The following is a 19687-nucleotide window of genomic DNA, read 5'->3' as shown; positions in this document are numbered from 1 at the left end:
CATCCAAATTCACAATATCTGAGAGTCTTAATACTTATTAGTATTCTTATTAGGTTGAGTTCTTACTCCCTCACATTACTATTCCTGATCAGAGAATGACACACTATTTGAATCACAGAAGAAGAATCTGTTGGCTAGAGAACCACCTTAATACCTACTCTCTTTGTTTAGGTTTTCCCAAAATCAACCCTGAGACAGGAATTTAAATACAAGTAGTTTGTTGGGAGATAATCTAAGAAATCATCAGTTTTGTGGGAAAGTTAGACCATCAACACATTCAAACACCTACATTACATCAACTGAATTTTGAATATTTATTTAATCAGTGATTATACTCTATATCAGGAGTCAGAAAATATGTTCAGTAAAGGGCCAGTGAATAGTTCAGGTTTTGCAGACCAAATTAGCTCTGTCACAACTACTCAACTAGTCATTATAGGACAAAAGCAGACATAGATAATGTGTTGAATGATCATAGATGCTTACAATAATATATTATTTCCAAAAAGATGTGATGGGCTGGATTTGACCCAGGGGTCATATTTCACCAACTTCTACTCTATGTTGGAACCTACTTGAGGACAGGAATGTGACTTTTCATCAGTATAACCTAAGAATCTAGCCAATGCTGAACACATGGATATTTATAGAGTAAATGAATAAAGTTTTTATGTGTTTAAAGACTCTATGGATAATTACTTTGAGTTGATTTTTCCACTTACCAGTTCGATGAACTTGAAAATCACGTTGCTTTTTAAAATCTAAGCTTCAAACTAAAACCCAGGTTTGAGTCATCCATAGTTTTCTATACAGAGGAGTAGCATTGCACCACCCAAACATGCTGGGCAGTAACCTAATTTACTCTATTGGCTTTCTTTTTTTTTTTTTTTTCTTTCTTCCTTTTTTTTAACTTTTTTTTTTCTTTTTATGGTTTACTTTATGGCTTTTTTTTTCCTCTGTTGACTTTGATAAAAAATAAAACTTTCGTTAGTAGGTCAATTGTAAAGACATAAAAAATAGATGATGTAGAGAGAGAGCTATATTTTGACAGATTACCACAACTCTCTCCAAGGTAGGAAGTTGGGGCTTCAAGGATTTAACCTCATTGCCCTGATGACAAACAGAACACCCTTCTGATTCAATCATGTTTGCTAGATATTTCACCTTGTTCCTTCCTACTTTTTTTTGTCCTACCTACTTTTGGTTGAAAAAAAATACATATAAAATGTATTATGATCCCATTCATAAAGTTCAACTACATGTAAAACTAAGCATTATAGTATACAAAATGTGGACAGTAAATTTATAAAGAAAAGCAATGGGAAATTCGGTATGCAGTGTGTAAGAGAATAGTTACAAGGAATATTCAAAGGAACAGTGAATTCAATTATTAAACAGGAGGGTATGTGCACAGGTTTTCCTTGCATTGTATTAGCACCTGATCTTTCTGTTACAAATGCTGCTTTGCATGCAATTCCCATATAATGAGAAAAGTATTTCCCCGAAGATTTGTATATCTTCCTTCTTGGAAGTCGTTGAGTAATGTGGAATTCTGCTCACAACTAATCAAAACAATGCTCAGTCAAAACAAAGCATTTCCATGCATGGATTAGCATCTCTCGCAGATATTGGATATATGAAGAAAATTGAAGCAAACATTTTTTCCTCAAAACACGTAGGAGATCAGTTCTAGATGTCGATTTTTTAGCTCTTTCTTCCACTGGACGATACAGCATTGTTGTTCCCTTTCCTTTCTGATTGAGGCTACGATTTGAACAATGTATTCACGCATAAATCCTGCATTGGCACCTGCTCCTGGAATCATATATAGAAAAGGAAACATAGAAAACACAATTAAAAACACAAGCATTTTAAGTTTACATCTTCTTGATTTATTTGATATTACAAACTATTTTTGTTACCCTGTTCATTATACAAGTAATATAAAACAGCAGCCTCTCATTGGTGAAATGTTCTTTATAGTAATTTAAAGAATAATTGCATACAGTCATGTGCTATATGTATTCTCTTTTGTAATAAAAAATGGTATTGAGCATAATTATAAGAATTAATGACCTTGCATTAGTGTGGCCTTAAATCAAGCAAAGCCTGTAAATTATTTTAATTGCAGCATCCAGTTAAAATATTTTGGTCAATGAGCCTTTACAAATTGTATTAAAATGTGCAAAAATAATTTCGCTGTGATATATATCATCCTCACACACATTTATGATGACCAATTTTAAAATACAATCTTCCCTTCAACCTTCTCTTCTAGAATTATGTATGTATTTCTTCGAATTTGAGAAGTCAGACTAACTTTGGACTCTCTTGGCACTCCCTGAAGTGGTAAAAACATTGTACACTTTTTTTCCTCATAAGCCTAACTAGTTCTCCAGTCACTAAGTGAAACTACTCTCTCTGCCTATACTAGTGTGCTATTATTGAGTAACAAAATGCCACATTTAGCAGCTTTGAAAAGCACATATTTATTATCTCACAGTTGTCTTGGGTCAGGAGCCTCCCACATTGTAGCTAATCATCCATTTGGTTCCTTACAATGTTAACATCAAGATGTCAACTGGGTCTTTCTTTTTCTCCTAAGGCCTGGGGGACCTCTTCTAGGCTTACAAGGTTGTTGGCAGAATTCGGTTCCTTCTGGCTATAGGACCAATATCCTCATTTTCTTGCTCTGTCTCCTGGGGAATGTTCTTAGCTTCTGGAAGCTACCCATAGTCCCTTGACATTTGGCCCAGAACATGGCAGCTTACTTCTACAAAACCAGCAAGAAAATCTCTCTCTGTTCAGTCAGCTAAGATGGCCTCTTCTATAACATACCATAATCACCAGAGTGACTATCTCACATTTTTGTGTCCAGCTTACCCTCATGGGTAGGTCCTGCACCAGGGGCAGGAATCCTGTGGGCCATCTTAGAATTCTGCCCCCCATACTGCCCCAGTCACATATTTCAGCCACAAGCACAAAATGGTCTCTCCTGGTCCTGAGAAAGTAACTTTTTGTCATAGTCGGCAACCAACAAACTGGAAAATGGTTAACATTTACTCTTGAATGAAATCAGGATTATCAGTGCAAGAATGAAGAAGGGTTTGAATAAGTTCAGAGAATTTCTGGTCAGGAAACAATTTCTGATTTGTTATACCTCTGAATATTAAGCATGGACCATCTCATGATACCTGATCCCATGTTCTCTCATAAAGCGGACTATCCAAACTCGTGAAGATGTGGACACTGTTCCTTCTTATGATTTAATAAACATCTAGCCATGGCCCAAAGTAGGTTTTAACTATCAAAGTGATCTTCTAGAAATGAAATTATTATCTATGCAGAACAATGTTCCACTTCATCACTCGATCCCCAAATCCCCTTTACATATTCACCTCAAAGTTGGTGAATGTTTGATAATCATGGAAAACTTGAGAAATATATTAAAAACTTTTACAATTCAAAACATATCCCCAAAATGAAAGAGATAGTACCATAGACTCACAAAATGACAACCAGGGCAGCAGATAGCCAAGGTCAAAAGCAGAGAAATAACACCGTCCACCTGTTTTTCACATTAATATGTAATTCATTGGATGATGCTACAAATGTAGCTAGATCTAGCCAAGGACATTTTTATCAGGTGTGATAAATTGTATCTGACCTGCTGGTACCACCCACTGAATATCTAACTTCATGTATTTCAATAACTTTTCTGATAATCAACCACCTGGGCAACATTTGCAGTCTTTCAAGCTGTCACTTTGGGACATGAATTAGTGTTAGCATACACATAAATCATTGCAGGAAGTCAAGAGGAACTGAAGCATAGTCGCTGGCTTCGAAATAGTCATATCACCAAGTAAATTGAGGAGATACATTCATTTAGTCAAAATAAATAGATTTTATTTCTAACTTATTTATTAATTTTGAACATTTAAAAAAATCTAGCAAAATTGCTCTTCCTAAGACTAAAACCATTGCTGTTAAAAGTAAAAGATTACCGTTGGAGACAAACTAAGCTTATAATAATGAGAACACTCGATAATGAGGCAGTAGCATCTTGAAATATCAAATTATTGAAAAGTAAGAGTGATTATAATTATAGGCTGATACTGTTATATCATTCTTTATGTGAGCCTTTGAACCAACAGCCTCAGAGGGATTAGAAGCAATATGGAAAGGGACAGAAAGCATCTTATTTATTTCAAGTCATTTCAAAAACTTGTCAAAGTGATTTTGAAACTTTGTGTCCTTTGGGGAGAATTATTTTTTGAAACAAGATCTGAATAATACCTCTAAATAACAACCTGTACTAGCTTCCTTAGAGAAGATTAGGCATAATACAAACATAATTGTTAGATTATTTATCTCCATGGTCCTACATGTTTGTATTCTATACCCCTGTTCAAAAAATCTGCACTCCATTTCAGTTGTCATCCAGTGAAAATCAAAAATATTCATCAATACATTAAAATGAGTGACATGAGTCTCTCAACGTCCACTTAATTTTACAACTTTATTTAATGAGATATAATTGTATCTACAATATTTTTTCTATTTTGGGAACGTGATTTTAGAGACTTTATTTTCCAGTATTAAGATTTTAATTTTTATGCCCTAGAGTTAGCTTCTATTTTTGTAATAGGGCATATTTAATTTCGGATGACCTTATGAATATATATTTTAAAAATTTGACTGTTGTTTCTGCAAAGCATATCTATTTTAATAAAACTGTATAATCAAATATGTCCTTTAACAGGAGTTTTGATGAAGTTGCAAGTAAGAAGCCTCCATACATAAAAATACTTTAAAATTGTGTACAGGGGCGCCTGGGTGGCTCAGTCGGTTAAGTGTCCGACTTCGCTCAGGTCATGATCTCACGGTCCGTGAGTTCGAGCCCCGTGTCGGGCTCTGTGCTGACAGCTCAGAGCCTGGAGCCTGCTTCAGATTCTGTGTCTCCCTCTCTGTCTGACCCTCCCCTGTTCATGCTCTGTCTCTCTCTGTCTGAAAAATAAATAAACATTAAAAAAATAAAATAAAATAAAATAAAATTGTGTACAGGTAAGATGTTGCAAATAAGAAAAGGAGAATAGGGGCGCCTGGGTGGCGCAGTCGGTTAAGCGTCCGACTTCAGCCAGGTCACGATCTCACGGTCTGTGAGTTCGAGCCCCGCGTCAGGCTCTGGGCTGATGGCTCGGAGCCTGGAGCCTGTTTCCGATTCTGTGTCTCCCTCTCTCTCTGCCCCTCCCCCGTTCATGCTCTGTCTCTCTCTGTCCCAAAAATAAATTAAAAACGTTGAAAAAAAAAAATTTAAAAAAAAAATAAATAAATAAAAATAAAAAAAAAAGAAAAGGAGAATAATGATGATATCTAGCTTTCAGATATGCTAGATTTCTTAGAGGTAAAATAAATAATACTAATAATACAGTAATAGCTAGATTAGAATTGGGCATGTTGCACTGAGTTCCAAGATGTATTTTCTCTCCCCCTAGAGACCTCATAAAAGTAAATGTGGGTACAAGTTCATGCAGATAAGGAGAGGGGGTCTCTAGAGATAAAAAGGCAGAAAAGAGACAAGTGGTACCTCACAGAACAGACACCCCTGCTCTACATTCAAAATGTTCCGTAGCAAAAGGCAAGCTTACCAAAAAAGGGAAGAAGACTCAATAACAGTGAATCCAACCCAGCAGACATCCCCAAATACAGATGTACAGTTGTCCTAGGTATCAATCAATCTAGCTTTGGGCAAGATGCTAGAGGGCAAAAGGTAAAGGTGCAATGTGGAGTGGGGATGATACAATAGACCAGCTAATACCATAGAGAAAATATGGGAGCATAAGAAAGAAAGAAACATTGGGGCACTTGAGTGGCTCAGTTGGTTAAGTGTCCAACTCTTGGTTTCAGCTCAGGTCATGATCTCATGCTGTGTGAGTTTGAGCCCCGCATCAGGCTCTGTGCTGACATCATGGAGCCTGCTTCACATTCTCTCTCTCCCTCTCTCTCTGCCCCTCCCCTGCTCAAATTCTCTGTGTCTGTCTCAAAAATAAATAAAGTTAAAAAAATAAAGAAATCAACATTTATATAGAAAAGTATGCAGATGAATAAATTAGGCAGTTAATAACTCAAGGAAAATGTATAAAAGAAGGAAAAGTGCACTATCATATTTGGTCTTTTGTAGAATGATATTTACATCAACATAATCATGTAAATACTGAATATTTAAGTAACATACACATTTTCCTATAATTAGAGAGTAGGAGAGGGACAGTGATGAAGTATAAAAGAACTCAGTCCTTAGGTGTTGTATTACTTTTCTATTGCTGCCATAACAACTGATCACCAGCTTAGTGACTACAAACACAAAACAAAATAAAACAATCCACATAACCTTACAAAAACACCACACACTTATTTTTGTGGTTCTGTAGGTCAGAAGTCCTAGTGGCCCCAGCTGATCTTCTACTTTAGATTTACAAGGCTGAAAACAGAGTGTTGGCAGTCATTCATAACTCTCTGGAGGCTTTGGAAAAGAACTAGCTTCCACATCTATTCAGGTTGTTGGCCAAATGCAAATTCTTTGTGGTTGTGAGAATGAAGTATCTGTTTTATTGCTGGTTCTTAGCTGGGCTTTGTCCTTAGCTCCCAGTGACCTCTCCAATGGCATGTGGTGGTCCTATCGCCATTTGCTCTGTCAGTACATAGGGACTGTTATATAACTGCCTGCATTTGTTTCCTATTGTGGTGACCAACACTACAAACGTAGTGACTTAAAAAAATACTACCAATTTGGGGCGCCTGGGTGGCGCAGTCGGTTAAGCGTCCGACTTCAGCCAGGTCACGATCTCGCGGTCCGTGAGTTCGAGCCCCGCGTCAGGCTCTGGGCTGATGGCTCAGAGCCTGGAGCCTGTTTCCGATTCTGTGTCTCCCTCTCTCTCTGCCCCTCCCCCGTTCATTCTCTGTCTCTCTCTGTCCCAAAAATAAATAAAAAACATTGAAAAAAAATTAAAAAAAAAAAAAAAAAAAAAAAACATCAAGATGTCCATCAGGATGTCATTCCTTAGAGGAGCTCTAGAGTAGAATCTATTTCCTTGTCTTGTCCAGCTTCCTGAGGCCCCCACATTCATTGGCTCATGGTCCGCCTCCTCCATGTTCAAAGCCAGCAAGAGCTGATGAGTTTTACACACACGCATACACACACACACACACGCATACACACACACACACACACATACACACACACACATTATGAAGTTTCTCTGCTCTACTAAATCATTTAAACTTCTTTATCTTCCCCCCGGTTTCTGGAATATTGTTGCCATCTATTGTGCTCTGTTGTATCTCCTCCCATGCACCTTGACCTTGATGTAATTTTATTTTTATATACCTTAAAAAAAAAAACGGGAGAAAATAGCTATAACTACATGTTTAGAGTTTAACTGAAATTTTTCATTTGATTTTAATTCTCCTGATTTATTACCATCTAATGGCATAACTGGTCTCACAATTCCATATTTAGTTATGGCCCTACTTTTTTTTAATTCCTTAAGCACTATTTAACTAAATAATATAAATATTTTGGCTTATGTTTCCCCTGAAAATGAAAGGGTTGTGAACTTAGACATGTATGTGTGTGTTTGTTCTACTTTGTATCAACTTCTAATGTCATTATGTGAACATGGCTGAATAAGGGCTGTAGCTTATTCTTTCCTTGAACTGCATCAAGGTCTCCTTTGCAACTTTGCATCTTTTTACTGCTTGTTTGAAAGTTGTATTATTATTATTAATATTACTATTTCATGTATTGATTTCAAAATATACAATCCTTAGTTCCTATCACCCCTCTTTATTTTATTGTATCAATTTCTCTGTGATTCCATCATATGAATTTTTTTCTAGACTTCTCCAAATATCAGTAGATACTAATTATAAAACTGGAAAGGTGGTTTAATATTAGAAAACCATTAACACATTTCATGATTCCCATAAAGAAAAAAATCATATCGTCTCCACAGTGGAAGAGTGGATATTCCATAACACGATAACATATTATTTCAGCACTAGAATCCTAATTCTACTCAAAGTAGATTTTGGTAGAGAATTTTCTGATGGCCTGCATGTATGTATTTTTAGTTCACCTTTGTGGTTAAAAGTAATTATTTATGAAATTCTGTTGTTCAGTAATTTTAACATATTATACGACTTCCTGCATCCAGCCATACTGCTATAATTTTGGATATACAACTAGCTCTATTGTGGATGATCAGCTTTTCTCCTTGGATACTTTTTAAATTTATTTTGTCACTGATGTTCCTGAATCTCAGTAATATGCCTAGATTTGTCTAGTCTTTTTCTCTCAGATACTATTGAACTATCTATCATTCATTTTAGTTGATGATATTTCTTACATTCTATGAAATGCCCAGTTATTATTATATTATATATTTTTTCATCTGGGACTGTTGTTTTATGAATGATGATATTTCTACCTATATCCTTTCCCTCACTTATTTTTATATTAATGTTTTTACTTCTGCCTTTGTTCTTGATGCCCTTTTTTCTTTTCTAGAACAAGTATATTTCTGCTTTTATTTATATGAAATCGGGTTATCTTTCTCTCTCTGTCATATCTCTCTCTCTCTCTCTCTCATTTATCTATCTATCTATCTATCTATCTACTTATCTATCTAGATATTTTTGGGTGGTATTGAAAATTAATACCCAATATGTGCTTATCTGGATGAGATTATGAGGAAGGAAATATAATGCCTTCCCGTTAGATACCAAGCCACTCTTTGACAAGATTCTGCCTGGTCATATTCTTTTAAATTGAACCTTCCCAAACCCAGTGCCCTTGATTTCACTTTTCATATTTATTTTAACTCATTAGCAGTTATTATCATATAATATACTATATTTTATTCATTTATTATATTGCATTGTATATTTCTTCCTAATAGATTGTAAGATTCATGAGGACAGGGTGTTGTTTGTCACTCTTTTATTCCCAGCCCTTAGATTGTTGCTCAGCACATAGTAGGTACTCAAGAAAGGTTTGCTGGTTCAATACTTACATAAATGAGTTTACTACATATAAGCAAATTATTCGCCCAATTTTATAGGATAATTTATAATGAATTTCAAGAATATTTACTGTGCGGGGTGCCTAGGTGGCTCAGTCAGTGAAGCATTTGACTCTTGTGTTCAGCTTGGATCCTGATGTCACTTTGTGAATTTGAGCCCTGTGTCTGGCTTTGCACTGGTCCCACAGAGCCTGCCTGGAATTCTCTCTCTCTCCCTCTCTATTCGCCCTTCCTCTGCTCACGCTGTCTCTGTCTCTCTCAAAATAAAAGAAAATAAAAAAATATTTACTGTGTAACAATTAAAGCAGCTTGTGGCTAAAACTTCAGCATTCTTATAACATTGTCTGGCATATACTTCCTCTCCTTAAATGAAAAAGGACACATTGACTTAGATCAATGGATATAATTTTTACCTGCTAAAATCAACATATGGGAATATGTTTTCAAAAATCATATATTCCCACTAAAAGCTGATCTTTCAAATCCCCCAACACATATTTTTATAATACATTTGTTCCTTATAGTTGCCAAATAACATTTATATTAGACAATGAGTCTGTACTTACACTTAATTATCTCTATCCCAACCATTCCTCTAAATTTCTGGAATTTCCCCCGGGGTTTTGTTTTGTTTTGTCTTGTTTGTTTTGTTTCTATCATATGGCAGGAATTTTATCATATAATGAGGTGAAGCAGAAAAACCCTGAAATGGACATTATGGGTTGCTTGGATATAAATGTTTATAAAAAATTAAATAGTTGAAAATTATGGCATACATTTTCTCAAGCATATTCTGATGTATTTAATTCATCTGAGGAAGACATTAAAAATGAATGAAACTGGTCTATGTGTGCTTACAATATATTTGAATATGATGCTATTCAGAAGTTCTTGAACTTACATCATTCAGCTGTTTTTTATTGTACAGAAATATCGTAAACATACTGAAATATGCATTCTTAGAATAATATCACAAACATGTACTCCTATCGTTTAACAAGTGTTAACAATTTATCTTTCTTACTTTTAGCAATGAATCATGATGGATGTTATGAAAATCTTTTGTCTGTCTGTTGCTCCTCTCCCTCAGAGATAAGCAATACTTTGAAGCCCATTTTCTAAATGCCCAATGTTTTAAAATGTAATTTATGTAAAAAAAAAAAGTTTTCTGTCTTTCAAAAATTGTACATAAGACATGACATGCCTTGTTCTGGAAAAAAAAAATATTCCTTAACAAAGGTTATGAGATGTGAATAAGTTTAGGGGTAAACCACAGTGTGTCTTTCTCTTAGTTCACTTTGTGCTCCAAAAGAAGGTTATCTGAGTTCATTCTACGGTTTCCAGGTATCAGTGGATATTTTCCCCTGACACCCAGGGAGTCCCTAAGATTCAGTTGCCCTTAACCCTCTAAGTGATGGACAAAAGGGATTCATAAGCAGTGCCCAAGTAGTTTATCGGACCATAAGTAGTCTATTGCTTCCTTCATTAAAAGATGCCTCTTGTGGGAAGGTAAGGATAGTGAAAAGTGGGAGGGGTTCCTTCCCAGAACAAAGTTCCGTGGCCTCCATAAGCTACCCTGTAGATGAAAGAAAGATGGGAAAACCATGATTTCCCTTTTTTTGTTGACCCTGGACTTGAGTGTATTTCCCCAGTAAGGTCTGTTCTTGAATTTATGCCATGTGTGATGATATGAAATTCATTCTTGGCTGTATTGTGCAGCAGCTAATTTTTTGTTTGTTTGTTTTTTCAAAACAGTGATTTTCGTAGCATGTTTACTTATAGCCAGGTAGAGAAAATTCCTTCCCAGAATTCTACTTTTGGAAATGGCAGAAGGGATCAATAAAGACACCGGAGCTGGAAGCCAGTCCCCGTGGGAGAAAAGATGACCTTCTAGGAGAACTGATGATTAGGGTCAACTGGTGTTAAAGTGAAACGAGGCAGCAAGGAATGTGGGCAGATAATTGGGAGAGCTAGTGATTGGGAAGCCAGAAGTCAGTCAGACATCATAGATTCCCTGAGAAGGTGACGTGCTTCTGCAGCTGCCGCAGTCCTGGCTGTACCCCAGGAACCTTGACAGCTGGCCACCACATGGGCTTGTCACACTACCTGGAAAATACCAAATCCATCCCTGCCATCGACCCTGAATTCATTCTTCTCCGAGCTCCTTCTATGGCATGCCCGTTCTCAAACACTGTATTTCATCTCAAATGTCACATCTTTAGAGAAGCTTTCTCTCACCATCTTGTCTAAAATGGACTCTCTCAGTTACTGACTGGTGGATCCTATTTATTTCGGATAACTCATCAAAATCTATGATTATTTGAATTATCTATGATTGATCAATTTTATCTATCTATCTGTCTATCATCTATCTATATATCTATCATTACATTCCCACTGGACTTTCATTCCATGTTCATTGTAATTATTATTATAATCATGGCAATGCCCAATAACGACTCGGCAAGCTCTCAATCTTATTCCAGCCTACACTAACTTTTTTTGTGTGTGTGTAAAACTTTGAGAAGACTTCCCTAATTATCTTACTATAACATTATGGATAATATAATTTATATATGCACAACTTTAAAAATTCAGGATAATACACAAATTATAATATAAAAAAGAGAAAAGGGAAGTCATTAACAATAGAACATATAAGTGCATTCCATTTCTCACAGTAGACTACAACAGGCATATAGTATAATATATAATAAAGTAATGATATTTATGTTCCTAGTGACAAATCAGCAGGATTGTGATAGCCAAACCCTGATCCAAGTAGCAATAAAACCTTGGATTGTAGGTAACTTGTTCTGTGAGTGTTCCACAAGACAAGCAAACATTTCTAATAAATTTTAACTTGATAAACGAATGATATCTTACAATAAGAGTAATAAGTGATGCAGAACATCACATGATCGCAAGTGAGGCAATGGCTCTTGTAATTCGCTTTGATATACAAATCCTTTGAGTTACAAGCATATTTCTGGAGTGAATTCTGCTTGAAAACCAACGTTTTACTGTATATTGTATTAAAGGCTCAAATATTATGGTACTACTATGGTAAATAATACTTGGTAAAACACTGAACAAATCGGACAACAATTAGTCCTCAATTTATAGGCAATTATAATTCTAAGAAAATCTCTACAAAATCAAATGGTGTTTATTGCTGTTTCTTGTTTTTTGTTTTTTTTTTTTAATTTTTAATTAAAGGTAGAAGTAACAAAAGTATCGGGGACACAACTCAAGTCTGTAGCTTGATGGAGTTTTTCCTGTATATAGCCCTATATATTCTTCCTTCAGAAGAATATATAAATCATTTCAAGTACCTGGAAGTCTCCTTCATGATTCTCTGGAGTTCATACCACTCCAAATATAACCACTGTTTTGATTCTTAGCACCGTAGATCAGTCATTCCTGTAACCTTTTGTATATAGCTTATCTGTTCAACGTAATGTGATTTATTTACATTGTTACGAGTACTTGTGTTTCTTTTTAATTATTGATGTATTATATTCCACTGCATGGATTTATCACTATATATTTACTCACTGATGGACACTTTGAAATATTTCCAGTTTGGCTCTTAAACATATTGCTGCTATGAATGTTTTTGTATGTCTTTTGGTAGACATCAACACTCATCTATCTTATTTGTTTTTTTTTTTTATTTATTTTTTTTTTTTTTTTTTTTTTTTTTTTTTAAAATTTTTTTTTTTCAACGTTTTTTATTTATTTTTGGGACAGAGAGAGACAGAGCATGAACGGGGGAGGGGCAGAGAGAGAGGGAGACACAGAATCGGAAACAGGCCCCAGGCTCCGAGCCATCAGCCCAGAGCCTGACGCGGGGCTCGAACTCACGGACCGCGAGATCGTGACCTGGCTGAAGTCGGACGCTTAACCGACTGCGCCACCCAGGCGCCCCTCATCTATCTTATTTGAATAAAATAAATATTTCTGTTTCCTAGAGCATAAATATTTAACTTTAGAAGATACTGCCAAACTGTTTTCCAAAAGGCCTGTGCCAATTTATATTTCCAAGCAATGTAAAAAATTATGTTTGTTTAACACTAAGTTTAATACTATGGATATTGTCAGATTTTTAACTGCAGCCATTCTGGTGAAGTGTATTAGCATCTTACTGGATTTTAATTTACTTTGAATTATTGTTTTCAAGCATGAAGCTTTCCTTTTCTTAACATTATCACTTGGTGTATATAAGGGTTCCTAATTAGAATAAAGTCTAGTATATATATAGTTATATAGTTATAGTTATAGTTATATAGTTTATATATATATATATATATAGTTTACATAAATATACATATATATTTCATTTTAATGGTTTGTTCTTATTGTTGCAAAATTTTAGAATTATATGCCTATCCTAAAGTCATGAAGATACTTCCATATATTTTAATGTAGAAACATTACTATTATATTTTATTTTTATATTTCTATTCCATCAAAACTTAATCATTCTGTACTGTGAGATATAGCAGTCAAATTTAATTTTCTATATGTTTTTCAATATTGATATAAACTATTTAATGTAAAGACTTCTTTCCATAAAGAATGGACTCTTCATCCTGCAGTTGCTCTACCCTTGAACCAATACTATTCTCTCATTTGGATATCTTTTAAAAATACAGACCAAAAGACATAACTAATATGCCAAAAATTCAGAAAAAAATTCTAAAAAAGTTACATTAATCAAAAAATACAGAAAATATGAAAGATGACAAAATTACAGTTGGCACAAATAGGAAACAAATGGAAGGCAACAGATTTAAATTCAACCACATTGATAATTATAATAAATTTAAAAGCAGACATTGCCAGATTGGATAAAAAAGAATGATACAACTATAGGCTTCCTACAAGAAACTCATTTTAAATATTGATGACATAAGTTAAAAGATAAAACTAGATGTATCAAGCAAATGCCAGTCAAAAGAGAGTTGGAGTGTTATAATTTATATCTGACAAAGTACAGGACAAGGAAGCAATTTCATAATGATAAGAGGACAAGGTCATCAAAAAGACAGAAATTTGGACCATCAAGAGGACACCAACCAACATAGCTTCAAAAATGTCAAGTGAAGAATTGCTCAGAAAGATAATGAATATGAATTTTCATTGATGGAGTATTCACAAACTAGACAGCACATTGTCTTGTTATCACTTTAATTTATTTATCCATTATGTATGGAAAATGTTTGCATACACCATGTTACCAACTATAAAATGAAAGCATGGTTGTATATGAAAATTGTTTTAGACAATGGAATACTACGTGGCAATGAGAAAGAATGAAATAAGGCCTTTTGTGGCAACGTGGATGGAACTGGAGAGTGTGATGCTAAGTGAAATAAGTCATACAGAGAAAGACAGATACCATATGTTTTCACTCTTATGTGGATTCTGAGAAACTTAACAGAAGTCCATGGGGGAGGGGAAGAAAAAAAAAAGAAGTTAGGGAGAGAGCCAAAGCATAAGAGACTTAAAAACTGAGAACAAACAGAGGGTTGATGGGGGGTTGGAGGGAGGGGAAGGTGGGTGATGGGTATTGAGGAGGGCACCTTTTGGGATGAGCACTGGGTGTTGTATGGACAATAAATTTCATATTTAAAAAAAAAGAAAATTGTTTTAGAAGGGAATAATTGCAAAGGTATAGGCATTATGTAGAGGGACAAAAAGAAATAGGGCAGGTACATGACGTAAAAGGTGTTACTGGTCTTGGCTGGAGGAGATGACGAGGGGTCAGTTAAGGGGAACCAGAGAGAGTCATGACCAGATCTCATGGAGAAGAAGCAGCAGTATTTGGTTGATGAGTTCAACAAGCTCAAAGTAACAACTCAAAAAGGGATCCAGGGAATTAATACCTTACCTTCAATTTCCATCCTTCCCTCCTGTTCCACAGCTTTCCAATTCTCTTCCAGGGTCTGCCATTTACCAAAACCTACTGGATAGCAGAGAACACGGAAACCTACATCAGTGTCCTGGGCAGAGGACAGGTGAAAGATGAAGATAGCTTTTCTTGGAGTAAATAGATGTACAGCCCAGTGGTCATAAAGAAATAGAAGATTATTTTTACAAATTGATCCAAGATTTTGTGTTATGGGTTCAATGATCTCCCCCAATTTATATGTTGAAGTCTGAATCCCCCAAATAGCTCAGGAGGTGACTTTATTTGTAAATAGGATCGTTGCAGACATAATTAGTTAAGATGAGGTTGTAGAGGATTAAGGTGGCATAATAATGCATTCTATGCAATGTCATTTAGAAAAAGGACATGTGGACACAGGCACACAAACAGGGAGAATTCTATGTAAAGATTCAAGTTATGCTGCCAGAAGCCAAGGGATGACCAGCAGCTAGTGGACCTGGAACTGATTCTTCCCAACAACTTAAGAAGGAGCACAGAACTTCTGGCACCTTGAACTTGGATGGGAATTTATAAATTTAACATATTTTCCTGCATCAACAGAATTTCTCCTATAGCATAGATACGTGTAATAATTAGGACACATTACATTTGTAATTGTGCCATTACATTATAAATATTTTTTTTAATATTATAAATACTTTTTTAAGTTTATTTCATTTGAGAAAAAGATACAGAGAAAGTAGGGGAGGGACAGGGAGAGGGAGACAGAATCCCAAGCAGGCTCCTGACTGCCTGCCAGGACAGAGCTCAATGCGGGGCTTGAACCCACGAATCTCGGGATCATGACCTCAGCTGAAGTTAAGAGTCATGGGGCAGCCTGGGTGGCTTAGTCGGTTGAGTGTCCGAATTCAGCTCAGGTAATGATCTTACGGTCCGTGAGTTCAAGCCCCACTTTGGGCTCTGTGCTGATGGCTCAGAGCCTGGAGCCTGCTTCGGATTCTGTGTCTCCCTCTCTCTGCCCCTCCCCTCTCATGCTCTGTCTCTCTCTCTCTCTGTCAAAAAATAAGTAAACATTAAAAAAAAAAAAAAAGAGTCAGATGCTTATCCAACTGAGCCACCCAGACACCCCTGTGCCGTTACATTTTGGAGGATGTATTTATTAAGTCTGAGCTGATGGGATCTTTAAACATGAGGTTGCTTATATGTTGTGATGATTAGTTTATGTGTTGACTTGGGTAGGCTACAGCACTCAGTTATTTAATCACACACTAAGTGTTGCTGCAAAGATATTTCATAGATGTGGTTAACTACTCCCATCAGTTGAGTTTAGGTAAAGGAATTATACTCAATAATTCAGGGACAGGGGCTCATCCAATCAGTTGAAAGACTTAATAGCAAAAACAGATTTCCTGGTGAGGAAAACTTTCTAAAAAAACTGTAGTAGCAATCCTTACTGACTTTTCAGTCTCCTGGTCTCCCCTGCAGATTTTGGACTTGCCAGCCTCCACAGTCATTGAGCCAATTCCCAATTCCAGTATATAAATGGATAGGGAGAGAGGGGGAGAGAAAGATACATGCATACATAGATATAGGTATATAGACCTAGATACATATTTTGTTTCATTTCTCTGAGAATCCTTACTCATATAGATGCTTCCCGTTGCTTTTGAGAACGTAGGCTCATCTCTACACTCCTTTCCTCCTTTCTTCCTTTCTTTCTTTCTTTCTTTCTTTCTTTCTTTCTTTCTTTCTTCTTTCTTCTTTCTTCTTTCTTTCTGTCAGTTTATTTATTTTTTTAGATAGAGAGGGAGAAAAAGCATGAGTGGGGGAGGGGGGGAGAGAGAGAGAGTCTCCCAAGCAAGCTCCAAGCTGTTAGAGCAGAGCCCAACACCGGGCTCGAACTCACAAACTGTGAAATCATGACCTGAGCCAAAATCAGGAGTCTGGCCCTTAACCTCCTGAGTCACCCAGGTGCCCCCTCAGCAACAGTTCTTAACAGAGGTTGTGGGAGAAGAGGAACTAATTGACGTCTGCTGTTTTTTTGTAACACATTCCATTTAAAAAGTAGAGAACAAGGACTCCCAAGTTAACACAAGTTAATTTCTAATTTTTAGAAAAAACATAGAATTAGTTCACAGTCATTTCCTCAGCCTCTCTTAAAAATAATTGTATGTAAAATTGAAGATAACCTCACAAATGTTCAGTGTCTGCTGATAGATGGAATCAGAAACTCACTTGGGGTCTTAGGTGGGCAATTATAGAAAGGCATTCTGGGTAGTGATGCGATTTCACCTGAAGTAGGACAGTAGTAAGAGAAAGTCTTCTGTTGTGTGTGTGTATATATATATATATATATACACACATATATATACATATGTATGTACATATATATAGTTTTGTTTATTTTATTTATTTTGAGAGAGAATGAGAGAACAGGGGAGAGGCAGAGAGAGAAGGGGAGAGAGGATCTCAAGCATGCTCTGTGCTGTCAGCCCAGAGCCCAACTTAGGGGCTCAAACTCATGAACTATGAGATTGTGACCTGAGCTGAAACCAAGAGTAGCTTAACCAACTGAGACACCCAAGCACGCTGAGAATTGCTTCATACTGAAAAAAAAAAAAAAAAGTTAAATTCTCACAATATGACAGAGGTAACATTGGCAATAAATTTAAGTGCACTGGTCTCTCCTCCTACCTCCTACTCACCAAAGTCCAGATTTCTGACAACAGATTTAAAGACATGTGTTATGTAAACTCTTTCTTGAAACAATCCTTGATTTCTTTTTATGTACTATAAAATAATGTTTATTTTCAGTAAATGTTTTAAGATTTATATGTTATTTACTTAACATATAAAAATGTCTTAACTAAACTGTGTGTAAAAATCTTACCATATTCCAAATTCAAGTATAAATATCTGCATGTATTGACTGTTTTAAAGTATTTCAGATCCTTAGAAAGTAAAATAATTGAAAAGTGGAGACTAGTGTGAAAAAAAAATCCTAATTAAAATTGTAATTTTATTCTTTAGCTGTAACTCCTCACTCCATTTTTCCAATCCAACAGTTATGCAAACAAAATGGTTTGACAATTATGGCTCAAATTTCTAGTGAGCAATTTTACATATCTCCCAGTTTCTATAATTCTTCTTAGTTAAAAAAATGACCCAAACCTAAGCAATTCTAACTTGTGTGCAGAAAAAGCCTCTGTGAACCATAAACCTCCTAGTAACCCCAATTTCATTTATTAGGTTTCTTATTTCTTTTGTATTTCCTTTATGTTAAAATTGTTACATTTGTTGAACTTCTCCAGAGAGTTTCTGGTAGGACAAGCATTCATCATGATTGATAATCTTAGCCCACAAACTTTAAGTACAAAGTGGCAGAAATTTTTGTCTTCTTTTAGAATTAATTTACAAACTACTCACGTTCCCCCCCCCCACCTCTAAAATCTCTTCATGTTTAAGTGTTGGTTACAGGCAGATGTATGTATCCCCCACTCTCTATTTGTACCATTCATATATTTTATTACCAATGCCTATAGCTTTAAAACTGTTGACAAAATATTTCTCCTTTTAATTGTATTTCTGGTTTTTTTTCTTTTCAAATAAAGCACCTACTTAAAATCATAATTCACTATATTTCTGCATATGTATATTTCCATACACAGACACACACACACACACACACACACACACAGTGTGTGTGTGTGTGTGTGTGTGTGTGTGTGCATGTATAGCAACTCACAGGAAACCCACATTTTATGTCTTACCCTTGATCTGTCTTCTAGGTATGAAGCTACAAGAGACTTGCCTCAGTATCCTCTCTGTACATTTTTCTCCTTGGATCCTTTCCCTAGAAACCCTAAATATTTCTTCCCTAAATCCACATTGGACTTCCTGTTTTCTTTCTAGTTTGATAGACAACATTGCTCATATCACTAATACCTTTTATTCCTGTGATAATATTGATTTTTTTTCTTTCTTACTTTTTTTTTTTAACTTGCAATTCTCAGCCACCACTTTAAACTTCTAATTTCACTTTTCCCTTTTTATGTCTTGAAAGCTTGTGATTTTTTTCTCTCCATGTGTGTAATTCAAGGAAAAAAGTAGAATATAGGGTGAATTTTCAAAGTGTATTTGAAGGGATTCTTAATAAAATGAATACGATAGCAATGGTACCATCAGCTCTAACTTCTATCAAACTTCATAGCTATCCATTAGATAGATTAGGCAGCACCATTATTTATGTCAAAGCAGGATGCTTCTTATGGTAGCAAAACCTTCTCACTGCAGAATTACTGCAATCCGTTCCAGAAAGAAAACAAAATTAAAACATCTGAGTAAATATGTTCTTAGGGGGAAAGATTATCCACTTTTCTATAAGATCACAAGATGATACTCTCTTTTTTCGTATGATGACACAAAGTCAATAACCATCCCCATAGATATTTAGCAGTCTCACTAAAGCCCGTGATGTTTCAAATACCTGTGTACAATGCTACAAATCAATCTGCTTCGACATCACCATGTTTCTTTTTTCCAGAGATTGAAAGGCCAGATGAGGAGGAGCAGTATGTATTTAAGTAATTCAATGAAAACTCAGACCACAGAAAAAGAAATGATACAATTGAAGATAAGCAATACACAAAACTCACTGCAAAACATCTGCAGACCAAGAACCGGTGCTTTGGTTGTGTTTAAAGCT

The sequence above is a fragment of the Neofelis nebulosa genome, chromosome 1 (assembly GCF_028018385.1).
Source record: "Neofelis nebulosa isolate mNeoNeb1 chromosome 1, mNeoNeb1.pri, whole genome shotgun sequence".
Classification (NCBI taxonomy): Eukaryota; Metazoa; Chordata; class Mammalia; order Carnivora; family Felidae; genus Neofelis; species Neofelis nebulosa.
This window is presented reverse-complemented; position numbering follows the sequence as displayed.